Here is a 14,231-nt window from a genome sequence, read left to right on the forward strand (position 1 = left end):
AATACATATATGTCTGTGGAGGGAGGATCCAAGATGACCAAATAGGAACAGCTCTGGAGCGCAGGTTCCAGCACGAACAATGCAGAGGGTGAGTGCCCACAGCATTTCCAAACAAGTTTTCAATGCCCACAGACCAGGAGATTCCTGGGCCAAAAAGCACCATGAGTTTTCAGCATGACTGGTGCCGTGGGTTCGCGCACAGAAACTCACACAAATCTGGGTGGCTATTTCAACTGGCACCTGGAATGCCTGGGAGACAGAGTCACCCATTCAACTGAAAAGGAGGGGACTGAGACAGGGAGTCAGGCGATCTGAATCAGAGGGCACCACCCTCACAAAACAAGCAATCTGAAACACTCTGGATTGAGAGTTTCTCAGCAAGTGCAGCCAGACCAGCATGGTACAGCTTAGTGTGGGGAAGGATGTCCATCACAACTGAGGCAGTTTTCACAGCAGGAGGGCAGAGCCTGTGGCAATTCAACACCTATAGTGGCAGACTGTGACTAGACTACTCCATGAGGGGCAGAGCAGCTATGAAAAAAGAGAGCAGCACATCAGGAACCTATAAATAAAGCCAGCCTTCCTAGGTCAGAGCACCTGGGAAAAGAGGCGGTTATGAGTTCCCTTGCAGCAGACTTAAACATACCTGTCCAGCAGCTCTGCAGAGAACAACGGAGCTCACAGCACAGCACTTGATCTCCTATAAGAGACATACTGTCTCCTGAAGAACCTCCCTGACCCCCATATACCCAAAGAAACACCTCATAAAGGAGCGCTCAGGCTGACTTCAGGCGGGTGCCCTTCTGGGACAAAGATAACAAAAGAAGAAACTGGCAGCAACCCTTACTGTTCTGCAGCCCTCATGGGTGATCCCCAAGCAAGCAGGGTCTGAAGTGGACCTTCAGCAGACCTGCAGCTGAGGGGCCTGACTGTTAGAAGGAAAACAAAGAAACAGAAAGAAATAGCTTCAAAATCAACAAAAAGGATGTTCACTCAGAGACCCCATCTGAAAGTCACCAACTACAAAGACCACAGGTAGATAAAACCACTAAGATGGAAAGAAACCAGTGCAAAAAGGATGAAAACACTAAAAACCAGAATGCCTCTCCTCCTCTAGGGGATCACAAATCCTCAGCACCTAGGGATCAAAGATGGATGGATAATGAATCTGATGAATTGATAGAAACAGGCTTCAGAAGGTGGTAATAACAAACTTCTCAGAGCTAAAAGAATCTGTGCTAACCCAATGCAAAGAAACTAAGAATCTAGAAAAAAAGGTTAGATGAGATGCTAACTGGAATAAACAGCTTAAAGAACATAAATGAACCGATGGAGCTGGAAAACACAGCACGAGAACTTTGAGAAGCATACACAAGTTTTAATAGCTGAATCAACCAAGCAGAAGAAAAGACATCAGAGACTGAAGATCAACTCAATGCAACAAAATGAGAAGGCAAGAATGGAGAAAAAAGAATGAAAAGAAATGAACAAAGCCTCCAAGAAATATGGGATTATGTGAAAAGACCTAATCTACGATCGATAGGTGTATCTGAATGTGACGGAGAGATTCATTCATTCATTCTGACGGAGAGATTCAAGCTGGAAAACATTCTTCAGGATATTATCCTGGAGAACTTCCTCAACCTAGCAAGGCAGCCCAACATTCAAGTCTGGGAAAAACAGAGAACACCACAAAGATATTCCTCAAGAAGAGCAACCCCAAGGCACATAATCGTCAGATTCACCAGGCTTGAAATAAAGGGAAAAATGCTAATGGCAGCCAAAGAGAAAGGTCTGGTTACCCACAAAGGGAAACCCACCAGACATAGCAGGTCTCTCAGCAGAAACCCTACAAGCCAGAAGAGAGTGGGGGCCAATATTCAATATCCATAAAGAAAAGAACTTTCAACCTAGAATTTCATATCCAGCCAAACAAAGCTTCATGAGTGCAGGAGAAATAAAATCCTTTATGAACAAGCAACTGCTGAGAGATTTTGTCACCACCAGGCCTGCCTTACAAGAGCTCTAAAGAAGGGAAGAAGCACTAAACAAGGAAAGGGACAACCAATACCAGCCACTCCAAAAACATACCAAATGGTAAAGACCATCAACACGATGAAGAAAATGCATCAACTAATCAGCAAAACGCTAGCATCAAAATGGCAGGATCAAATTCGCACATAACAATATTAACCTTAAATGTAAATGGGCTAAATGCCCCAATCAAAAGACACAGACTGGCAAATTGGATAAAAAGTCAAGACCCATTGGTGTGCTGTATTCAGGAAACCCATCTCATCTGCAAGGACACACATAGGCTTAAAATAAAGCGATGTAGGAAATTTTATCAAGCAAATAGAGAGAGAAAAAAAGCAGGAGTTGCAATCCTAGGCTCTGATAAAATGGACTTTAAACCAATGAAGATCAAAAGAGGCAAAGGAGGGCATCACACAATGGTAAAAGGATCAATGCAACAAGAAGAGTAAATGATCCTAAATATATACAGACTCAATACGGGAGCACCCAGGTACATAAAGCAAGTTTTTAATGACTTACAAAGATACTTAGACTTGCAGACAATAATAGTAGGAGACTTCAACACTCCACTGTCAATATTAGATCAATGACACAGAAAATTAACAAGGATATCCAGGACTTGAACCCAGATCTGGACCAAGCAAACCTAATAGATATCTACAGAAATCTCCATCACAAATCCACAGAATATACATTCTTCTTAGCACTGCATGGCACCTACTCTAAAATTGACCACATAATTGGAAGTAAATCACTCCTCAGCAAATGCAACAGAACAGAAATCATGACAGCCTCTCAGACCACAGGGCAATCAAATTAGAACTCAGAATTAAGAAACTAATTCAGAAATGCACAACTATGTGGAAACTGAACAACCTGCTCCTGAATGTTGACTGGATAAACAATGAAATCAAGGTAGAAATAAAAATATTCTTTGAACCAATGAGAATGAAGACACAATGTACCAGAATCTCTGGGACACATTTAAAGCAGTGTCTAGAGGGAAATTTATAGCAATAAATGCCCACCAGAGAAGTGAGGAAAGATCTAAAATTTATACCCTACCATCAAAATTAAAAGAGCTAAAGGAGCAAGATCAAAAAAACTCAAAAGCTAGCAGAAGACAAGAAACAACTAAGATCAGAGCAGAACTGAAGGAGATAGAGACACAAAAAAACCCTTCAAAAAATCAGTAAATCCAGGAGCTGCTTTTTTGAAAAGATCAACAAAATAGACAGATGGCTAGCCAGATTAATAAAAAAGAAAAGTGAGAAGAATCAAATAGATGCAATAAAAAATGAAAAAGGGTATATCACCACTGATTCCACAGAACTACAAATTACCATCAGAGATTACTACAAACAACTCTATGTACATAAACCAGTAAACTTGGAAGAAATGGATAAATTCCTGGACACGTGCACACTCCCAAGCCTAAACCAGGGCAAGTTAATACCATGAATAGACCAATAATGAGGGCTGAAGTTGAGGCAGCAATTAATAGCCTACCAACCAAAAGAAGCCCATGGTTCACAGCTGAATTCTACCAAACGTACAAAGAGGAGCTGGTACCACTCCTTCTGAAATTATTCCAAACAATCCAAAAAGAGGGAATCCTTCCCAAATCATGAAACCAACATCATCCTTATACCAAAACCCAGCAGAGACTCAACAAAAAAAGAAAACTTCAGGCCAATATCCATGATGAACATTGATGCAAAAATCTTCAATAAAATACTGGCAAACTGATTACAACAGCACATCAGAATGCTTATCCACCATGATCAAGTAGGCTTCATCCAGGGATGCAAGACTGGTTTAACATATGCAAGTCTATAAATGTAATCCACCACAAAAACAGAACCAAAGACAAAAACCACATGATTATCTCAATAGATGCAGAGAAGGCCTTCAACAAACACAACATCGCTTTATGCTAAAAACTCTCAATAAACTAGGTATTGACAGAACTTATCTCAAAATAATAAAAGCTATTTCTGACAAACCTACAGCCAATATCATACTGAATGGGCAAAAACTGGAAGCACTCCCTTTGAAATCTGGCACTAGACAAGGATGCCCTCTCTCACCAATACCTCGTATTCAATATGGTATTGGAAGCTCTAGCCCAAACAATTAGGCAAGAAAAAGAAATAAAGCGTATTCAATTAGGAAAAGAGAAAGTCAAATTGTCTCTGTTTGCAGATGACATGATTATATATTTGGAACAACCTATCATCTCGGCCCAAAATCTCCTTAAAGTGATAAGAAACTGCAGCAAAGTCTCAGGATACAAAATCAATGTGCAGAAATCACAAGCATTTCTTTACACCAATAACGGACTGACAGAGAGCCAGATCATGAGTGAACCCCCATTCACAATTGCTACAAAGAGAACAAAATACCTAGGAATACAACTAACAAAGGATGTAAAGGACTTCTTCAAGGAGAACTACAAACCACTGCTCAAGGAAATAAGAGAGGGAACAAACAGATGGAAAAACATTCCATGCTCATGGTTGGGAAGAATCAACATCGTGAAAATGGCCATACTGCCCAAAGTAATTTATAGATTCAATGCTATCCCCAGCAAACTACCAATGATCTTCTTCACAGAACTGGAAAAAACCACCTTAAACCTCGTATGGAACCAAAAGAGAACCTGCATAGCCAAGACAACCCTAAACAAAAGAACAAAGCTGGAGGCATCACACTACCTGACTTCAAACTATACTACAAAGCTACAGTAATCAAAACAGCATGGTACTGGTACCATGAGAGATATAGACCAATGGAACAGAACAGAGGCCTTGGAGGCAATGCCACACATCTACAACCATCTGATCTTTGACAAACCTGACAAAAACAAGCAATGGGGAAAGGATTCCCTGTTTAATAAATAGTGTTGGGAAAACTGGCTAGCCATGTGCAGAAAGCAGAAACTGGAGCCCTTCCTGACACCTTACACTAAAATTAACTCCAAATGGATTAAAGACTTAAACGTAGACCTAACACCATAAAAACTCTCTAGAAGAAAACCTAGGCAAAACCATTCAGGACATAGGCATACACAAGGACTTCATGACTAAAACACCAAAAGCATTGGCAACAAAAGCTAAAATATACAAATAGGATCTAATTAAACTCCAGAACTTCTGTACAGCAAAAAGAAACAATCATTAGAGTGAATCAGCAACCAACAGAATGAGAAAAAATGTTTGCAATCTACCCATCTGACAAAGGCCTAATATCCAGAATCTACAAAGAACTAAAACAGATCTACAAGAAAAAAGCAAACAAACCCATCCAAAAGTGGGTGAAGGATATGAACAGACACTTTCAAAAGAAGACATTATGAGGCAACAAACATATGAAAAAAATGCTCATCATCACTGATCATTAGAGAAATGCAAATCAAAACCACATTGAGATACCACCTCACACCAGTTAGAATGGCGATCATTAAAAAATCTGCAGACAACAGATGCTGGAGAGGATGTGGAGAAATAGGAACACTTTTACACTATTGGTGGGGGTGTAAACTAGTTCAACCATTTGGAAGACAGTGTGGTACTTCCTTAAGGACCTAGAAATAGAAATTCCATTTGACCCAGCAATCCCATTACTGGGTATATCCAAAGGATTACAGATTGTTCTGTTATAAAGACACATGCACATGTATGTTCATTGCGGCAATGTTTACAATAACAAAGACCTGGAACCAACCCAGATCCCCACTGACGATAGACTGGATGAGGAAAACGTGGCACATATACAGCACGGAATACTATGCAGCCTTAAAAAATGATGAGTTCATGTCCCTTGTAGGGACATGGATGAATCGGGAAACCATCATTCTCATCAAACTGACACAAGAAGATAAAATCAAACACCGCATGTTCTCCCTCATAGGTGGGTGTTGATCAATGAGAACACAGGGACACAGGGAGGGAAGCATCACGTACTGGGGTCTGTTGAGGGGGCCAAGGGAGGGACACCAGGAGGGGTGGGGAGGTCGGGGTGGGATAACTTGGGGAGAAATGCCAAATGTAGGTGATGGGGGGATGGAGGCAGCAAACCACATTGCATGTGTGTACCTATGCAACAGTCCTGCATGATCTGCACATGTACCCCAGAACCTAAAGTACAATTAAAGACAAAGAAAAAATAAATAAATAAATATATGTCTGTAATTATTATCTTCCTGATAAATTGACCCTTTTAATGATAAAACATCCTCCTTTATCCCTAGTAACACTGTCTTTTTAAATTTTTTTTTTTGTAATATTAGTATAGTCACTCCAGCTCTTTTACGATTGCTATATGCATGACACAATATCTTTTATTCTTTAATTTTCAACCTATTTTTATATTTGAATGTAAAGTGTGCTGCTAATACACAATGTGTCACTGAATCTTGTTTTTTTTACACAATCTAACAACTCCTGTCTTTGTTTAGATTGCCAAAAACATTTGCACCTGATGTTATTAATATGGTTTGACTTACAGCTGCCATTTTGCTTTTCATTTTCTAAATATCTCATAGTTCATTCCTCTGTTCCTTCTTTACTAAGCTGTCCCTTCCAGGGGAAAACTGCTGCCCTAGACTGGGAGATGAGACTGAAGTTAGTCTTCTATTCTTGGCTGAACCCACTGAGAATAGGGCTTAAATCACACTGAGCTGGGGATGAGGTATGTCTTTAATGTCACAGACTTCCATACTTCTTACTCAGATTTAGTATTATAGATTTTCTTGAATAAATGCTTCTCTATTTGCTCTATGTTCTTAGGACAGTTTCCAGGGACTAAATGTTTTTTTAAAAATAATTTTCACCAGTGATAGTTGTTTCACTGGGGAAAGGGTTCACAGAGGTCATTACACACCCACCCTAGAAATGTTTCTGCCTTACCATTCCTCAGAAGCTGATGTCTTCTGAGGAACATGAGGCAAAGCATAAGTTCTTATCAGTGTCAGAGCAATACAAGGTATAGCTAATATATGCCTCTGTGATTCCCCATCTCTGATTTTCAATTTCTTTTCTGTCATGGAAAAAATATAAAGAAAGAAAGGAAATCTAGGCACTTCCTTTTTCTACTTTATACTTTCAATTGATGAGTTGGAAAGGACGGTGGAACTGAACACCCCAGAGGCCTGCTAGAGATTTTCAGCTCTCCACAGCTCTCACTAAAAGCATTGCTATGATCAGGCACAGTGGCTCACACCTATAATCCTAGCACTTTGGGAGGCCGAGGCAGTGGGTCACGTTAGGCCAGGAGTTTGAGACCAGCCCGGCCAACATAGCAAAACCATGTCTCTACTAAAAATACAGAAATTAGTTGGGCATGGTGACACATGCCTGCAATCCCAGTTACTTGGGAGGGTGACTTATAAGAATTGTTTGAACCCGGGAGGCAGAGGTTGCAGTGAGCTGAGATCATACCACAGCACTAGAGCCTGGGTGACAGAGTGGGACTCTGTCTCAAAATAAATAAGTAAATAAAATAAAATAAAAATATCCTTGCTACGCAAGGACAAATCATATCCGTAACAGCCCTTTTGTTGGGTAGATTGATAGTACTTTTTATCCATCCTGAATCAAAGTTCATATAAATGTGTGCCAGAAATGTTTGGCCTGAAAGATGATGTTTGAACCTGTCGATGTGTGACAGAAACCTGTTATATCAGTCTGAATAGTTTAGATTTGATCCTTGCCCCAACGCTTGTAGAGTTCTTGAAAATGAGCTACAGATAACGTCTATAGTGGCAAAAGGACCTTTATGTAAGGTACATATGTCATAGTTGCTAAAGAACAATATTAGGAGTACATACAAAATTCTACCAGGAATATTAGCCACTTTTGCCTCTAATAAAGTACCTGTTAAGAATATAACTCATAAACTAATAAGAGACAAGTGGCAAATATAGTTAACGTACGTTTTTATTTTAAAAAATTGGCATTTTAAGTTTTAGCCCCAAAATGTAAAGAGCTTTGAAGTTGCCACTCAGGGATTTATAAGAAGAAATAACTGAACAAATTTGGGGAAATATAATTTTCTTGAGGTTGCATGGCAATCCAGCTTCGGAAATCTGTAAAGATGGACAAATTCATAAAAATAGAGCTGATTTCAGTTGATCTGGCACAAAAGGTGCTGGAACTATAAACCTGTAGAGACAGTTAACTAGTAATGTGATGAACTCATGAGGGTTAAGTGCAGATGTCCTTCAGAATGGAAGACTCCTTGGGGCTGCATTCTCAATATTTTCATGGAAATCTAGCAGTTCTGAAGAGCCAAGAATGCTCCCTTCTTATTTTTGGCAACAAGAGGTGAAAAATACCACTTCGAAGCATGACCAATGATGTGTTCTCCAGGTGAATAATAACGGCCTATTGTCTAGTGAAAAATATTTCACAAGAGCGTTATCTCACATAGGCAGAAAAGCAACTTCAGCCTACCTCTAGCCTTCCTCTCATCCAAGGTGGTGGGAGGTGCTGCGGAGGGGTCAAAGGTGAAAAACTTAGGTTACCTTCCAGGGACTTGTTATCAAAGAGGCTTCATGACTTATCTGCTCACGGTCACTTGTCCAGTTGAGGTAGAAAAGCATAATTATTAGTTTCAAAATAAACATTCTTGAGACCTCTAATACAGAACTGAATTTAAAACAACACAAAAATGGCTTTTTAATTTTTTTTTTTTTTGGCAACAGGTTTGCCACCAGAACACAGGTATTGTGAAAACCATCCCTAAAAGCCACAATGGAAGAGGAATAAAATTCATATCAACATTGTTGTAATTGGACACAAGGTTCAGGCCAGTACGCCACTACCAGCCATCTGATCTATAAATGTAGTGGCATGGACAAAAGAACCACTGAAAACTTCAAGAAGGAGGCTGCTAAGATGGGAAAGCGCTCCTTCGAGGACTACTGAGTCTTGGATGAACTGAAAGCTGAGCCTGAGTATGATGTCACCGTTGATATCCCCCCCCTGGAAATCTGGGACCATCAGATACCGCTATCATCGATGCCCCAGGACACAAAGACTTTATCAAAAACATGATTACAGGCACTTCTCAGGCTGGCTGTGCTGTCCTGAGTGTTGCTGCTCTCATATATGTCACAGCAAATGAATTTGAAGCTGGCATCTCTAAGAATGGGCAGACCCATGAGCATGCCCTTCTGGCTTCCACAATGAGTGTGAAAGAGCTAATTGTTGGTGTTGGCGAAATGGATTCCACTGAGCCACTCTACAGCCAGAAGAAATATAAGGAAATTGCTAAGGAAGTCAGCACTTACAGTAATTGGCTACAAATCTGCTGCAGTAGCATTTGTGCCAATTTCTGGTTGGAATGAAGACAAAATGCCGGAGCCAAGTGTTCACATTCCTGGGTTCTCTGGGTGAAAAGTCACCTGAAAAGATGGCAATGCCAGTGGAACCACAACTGATAAGTTGCATCTACCTTTCCAGGATTTCCACAAAATCAGTGGTATGGGTAATGTTTCCTTGGGCTGAGTGGAGACTGGTGTTCTCAAACCCAGCATGGTGTCACCTTTGTGCTAGTCAATGTAACAACTGAAATAAAGCCTGTTGAAATGCACCGTGAAGCTTTGAGTGAAGCTCTTCCTGGGGACAGTGTGGGCTTCAATGTCAAGAATGTGTCTGTCAAAGATGTCCGTTGCGGCAATGTGGTTGGTGACAGCAAAACTGACCCACCAATGGAAGCACCTGGCTTCACTGCTCAGTTGATTGTCCTGAACCATCCACGCCAAATCCCTGCTGGCAGTGCCCGTGTACTGGATTGGCACACAGCTCACATTGCTTGCAAGTTTACTGAGCTAAAGGAAAAGATTGATTGCCATTCTAGTAAGAAGCTGGAAAATGGTCCTAAATTCTTGAACTCTGGTGATGCTCCATTTGTTGATGTGGTTCCTGACAAGCCATTTATTTTGAGTGCTCCTCTGACTATCCTCCTCTGGGTCCTTTTGCTATTGGTAATGCTATGGGTGTCATCAAAGCAGTGGACAAGAAGGTGGCTGGGAGCTGGTAAGGTCACCAAGTCCCTCAAGAAAGCTCAGGAGGCTAAATGAATAGTATCCCTAATTCCTGCCATCCCAGTCTTAATCAATTATGGAAGAATGATCTCAACACTGTTTCAACTGGCCATTTAAATTTAATAGTTAAAGACTGGCTAATGATAATAATGCATCATAAAACCTTTAAAAGAAAAGGGAAATGTTTTGTGGGCCTTTTTTGTTTGTTTTTTTGTTTTCTGTTTTTGCATGTGGTGGTTTTATTAGTTTATTTTTTTAATCAGTGATTTTTAATGAAAACAACTTGACCAAATATTTGTCAGAGAATTTGAGACCCAGCAAAACAAAGCTTAATGAGAAAATATATTTTAAAAACATTTGTAAAATGAAAATAAAATTCTTCATTAAACCTAAGCCATAAAAATAAACATTTTATCCTGAGCCTTTGGATCTTCATTTCTGAAAGCCCCATATCATGTAAAACTTACATTAAATAAATTTGTTATGCCTTTTTCTTGTTAATCTTTCTTGCATATGGGTGAGAAAAATATATTACTTTTTCTCCTCCATAAGCTCAAAATACTTATTATATATTGAGACACAGCAGCAAATATTTGTGGATCAGCACAAGTCTCTGGAACCAAGTCTTTTGGAAAGCGTAGTTGATCAAAGTATTTTTATTTGGCCAGTGTCAAAAGATAGCTTTAAAATAATATAACTAGTTTTCAAATATGTGCTATAAATTAGCTCCAAATAAATATAAATTTTGAAAATAATTTAGATTTCTAATTGTTGTCTTCCTAGACGGCGTCTACCTAGAGAAATAAAACAAAATAAACTGTTTTTACTGGCTCGGCTCTCATCTTCAGAACTTTTATCCCCAGTGACACTTCTAGCTCCTGCTCCAGTCTCTCTGGAACACTCATGAAATCTCAGAAGACGTCTCATATAGTGGCCTTCGACGACATTGATAGTATGCACCTATCTGACTTTGAGGATGGCTACAAGGATCTCAGTCACTTTTTGCAAAGGCTCCAGGCCTGTCCTGAGGGGAAATGCCCCTCCCAAAGTGGTAGTCTTTGCTCTTTGCTTGAATTGCCGAGGATGAATAGAAGAAAATGGTCTAGATATTCCGAGTGATTTGCATTATGATAACCTCAAGATTATCTTTACATCTGTCTGTGGGTCAAGTGGCATTAATCTCTCTTAAAATAAAAATTTTCCCAAGAAAAGCTTAGTCCTTCCTGTAATAGAGCTAAAGAAACTTTCTAGATATGACAAATTATGCATACTTTTTCAGCTCTAGTTCTATATTTGATCTGGAGCCTCTTGATGTACTAATATAGGTAAAAGAGTAAAAATAAAGGTTATTGGAATTTTTCTCTTTTGTTTAGAACACATGTTCTTTTTTAATTTAACTTTTAAGTTCAGGGGTACATGTGCAGGTTTGTTACACAGGTAAACGAGTGTCATAGGGGTTTGTTACACAGATTATTGTATCATCCAGGTATTAAGCCTAGTACTCATTAGTAAGTTTTCCTGATCCTCTCCCTCCTCCTCACCTCCAACTTCCAGTAAGCCCCAGTGTGTGTTGTTCCCCTCGATGTGTCCATGTGTTATAATTTAAGTCCCACTTGTAAGTGAGAACATGTGGTATCTGGCTTTCTGTTCCTGTGTTAGATTGCTAAGGATAATGCCCTTCAGATCCATCCATGTTCCTGCAAAGAATATGATCTTGTATTCCACAGTAAATACATATCACATTTTCTTTATCCAGACTATCATTGATGGGCATTTAGGTTGATTGGCTATAAGAATTTTTCTATATGTGCTATTATTTTCCTAATAGAAATATTTATATTTAACATGTGCAAAAAACTATATAAACAGACAGCAAATAAGGAAGTCTGTTTTACTCTAGAAGTTTCTGACTTACCAACACATAATACCAAAATATATACCATTTTCTCCAGAGCAGTAGAGCAACAATCATTCAAGATTTGAAGATTGCCTTTACAAAACTTCTTATAAATCATAAATTAATTTCCTAAATAAAAAATTTCTCCATTATTATTTTTTCTGTTATCAACTGCTAAGCACTCATCTCTTCAAGAGAGACACGTTCCTTTAGTCCTACATCTACTTATATCATTTACACTTCTTAAGGTATATTTACACAATGACCTCAACCTCACTCGGATTCCAGCGGCACACTACTTTAATTTTTGTTTCATGTCATCTCTGCTGGACATATATTTAAGATGACTAGTGGTGTGAAAAAGCACTTAGGTTCTTCCTATCTGTGAAATTTTGTGTTCCATGACCAGAGATAAATCACCTACGGACAAGGAAGACTTTTTATGTTGTTCTTCTTGGGCCTATTTAGCTTCAAGCATTTACTGAATCATATGCTGTGGGGTTAAACTCTTTTCTAGAAAATCCAATAACTTGGGGATATAAAATAATAAAAGTTCATATATAAGTAAAATAATTGGAAGCATTGTATCACAGTAAGAAAAAAAAAGAGCATGACTCACTGAGAATAATGGGCAGTGTAAGTCATATGAAATATTCCTAAACAATTAGGATGATAGAATAGAGAATATTTTCATTTCAAAGGACTAATCTCTCAAACACAATTTTTTTAATGAATAAACTTTTAAAAAATGTTTTATTTTGAAGTATTATGGGAAATGAGTATTATTTTTTGTCTCCTTTGCATTTTTTTAAGTTATACGTTAAGTTCTGGGTTGATTTTTGTCAGTAATTACTTGCTTGAGATTAGTTTCTTATTATTAAATGTTAAGGTTAGGTTAGCTCTCTTTGTGCATATGGAAATGTAGAGGCTTAACAGTGTTTCATTTTCCACATTGTAGGTCCCCTTATTGTTACTAAAGTTTCAGCTGTCGCTTTAGCAGTACCATTCTTTGAATGTGGATCAACTGTTTGGAAAGAAGAGATAAAAGTCCAGTTTTTACTATATTAAAACATAAGTCTCAAAAGATGGAGTGGACATACTTTACTCTATTCCTCTACTAATTACAGGTCAAAACCTCAGACATTATATGTAAAAGAAATATAAGAAGACTCTGAAAGTGGAGACAAGACTCCCTAGGGGGACAAAAGAATGACAGCAGTGCGTTTCCTGAGTTTCTCTTTTATCTCATACACCCTGGATCGGGTGCTAGAGAAACCAGCAACCCAGAAATATTATCAGCTGTAGCAAAGAGATTTTCCCAAGAAAAGCCTGTTCTCTCTAACCAAAAGAGGAGGAAAGAGATCTAGCAAGACAGAAAACTTCACTTTCAGCCCAACTCCGGTCAAACATTTATGGAAAGAAAGAAAAAACCTGCAGTCTCACCCCAAACCCATCAGCAAAGGCTAGAAGGGAGTTTGAACTCCACCCTCATTGATAGAAACATGGTACACAAATTCCCCTACATGATTGTAACAGAGAAGGCTGAGTAAGAAACCAAGACCTTTATTTCTGTCCCAAGGTAACTCCTGTCACCCCTTCATAGAGTCAGTGGAGACCATGCAGGCAATCAGTCTACATGCTGACCCAGCTGTTAGAAGACACTCCCTCTTGCCATGTTAGTGTCTGTATTAGACAGGGTTCTCTAGAGGGACAGAACTAATAGGGTAGATACATAGAAGGGAGTTTATTAAGGAGTATTAACTCACACAATCACAACCTTCCACAATAGGCTGTCTGCAAGCTGAGGAGCAAGGAGGCAAGTCTGAGTCCCAAAGCTGAGGAACTTGGATTCTGATGTTTGAGGGCAGGAAGCATCCACACAGGAGAAAGATGTAGCCTCCCACATAATGGGAGGCTAAGCTAGTCTCATCTCTCCACATTCTTCTGCCCGCTTTTTATTCTGGCTGTACTGGCAGCTGATTATATGGCACCCACCTGGACTGAGGGTGGGTCTGCCTCTCCCAGTTCACTGACTCAAAAGTTAATCACCCTCACAGATGCACCCAGGAACAACACTTTGCATCCTTCAACCCAATCAAGTCGACACTCACTATTAACCATCACAGTGTCCAAAGAAAATGAATAGGAAAAATAAAGGAGGTTTATGACCTCAAGCAATAATGAAAACTGCCTCCTTCTGTCTAGTATCAGTAGAGGTCATGTGGGACCAAGTAACAAGGTACCTCT

General features: G+C 39.3%; 1 pseudogene; it reads left to right on the forward strand.

Annotated features, from left to right (window-relative positions):
* Positions 1-6,963: 6,963 nt before the first annotated feature.
* Positions 6,964-10,123, forward strand: LOC116559066 (annotated as a pseudogene).
* Positions 10,124-14,231: the final 4,108 nt, after the last annotated feature.

Source organism: Sapajus apella, unplaced genomic scaffold (genome assembly GCF_009761245.1).
Source record: "Sapajus apella isolate SASKATOON/1434 unplaced genomic scaffold, GSC_monkey_1.0 scaffold22, whole genome shotgun sequence".
In the NCBI taxonomy this organism is placed as follows: domain Eukaryota; kingdom Metazoa; phylum Chordata; class Mammalia; order Primates; family Cebidae; genus Sapajus; species Sapajus apella.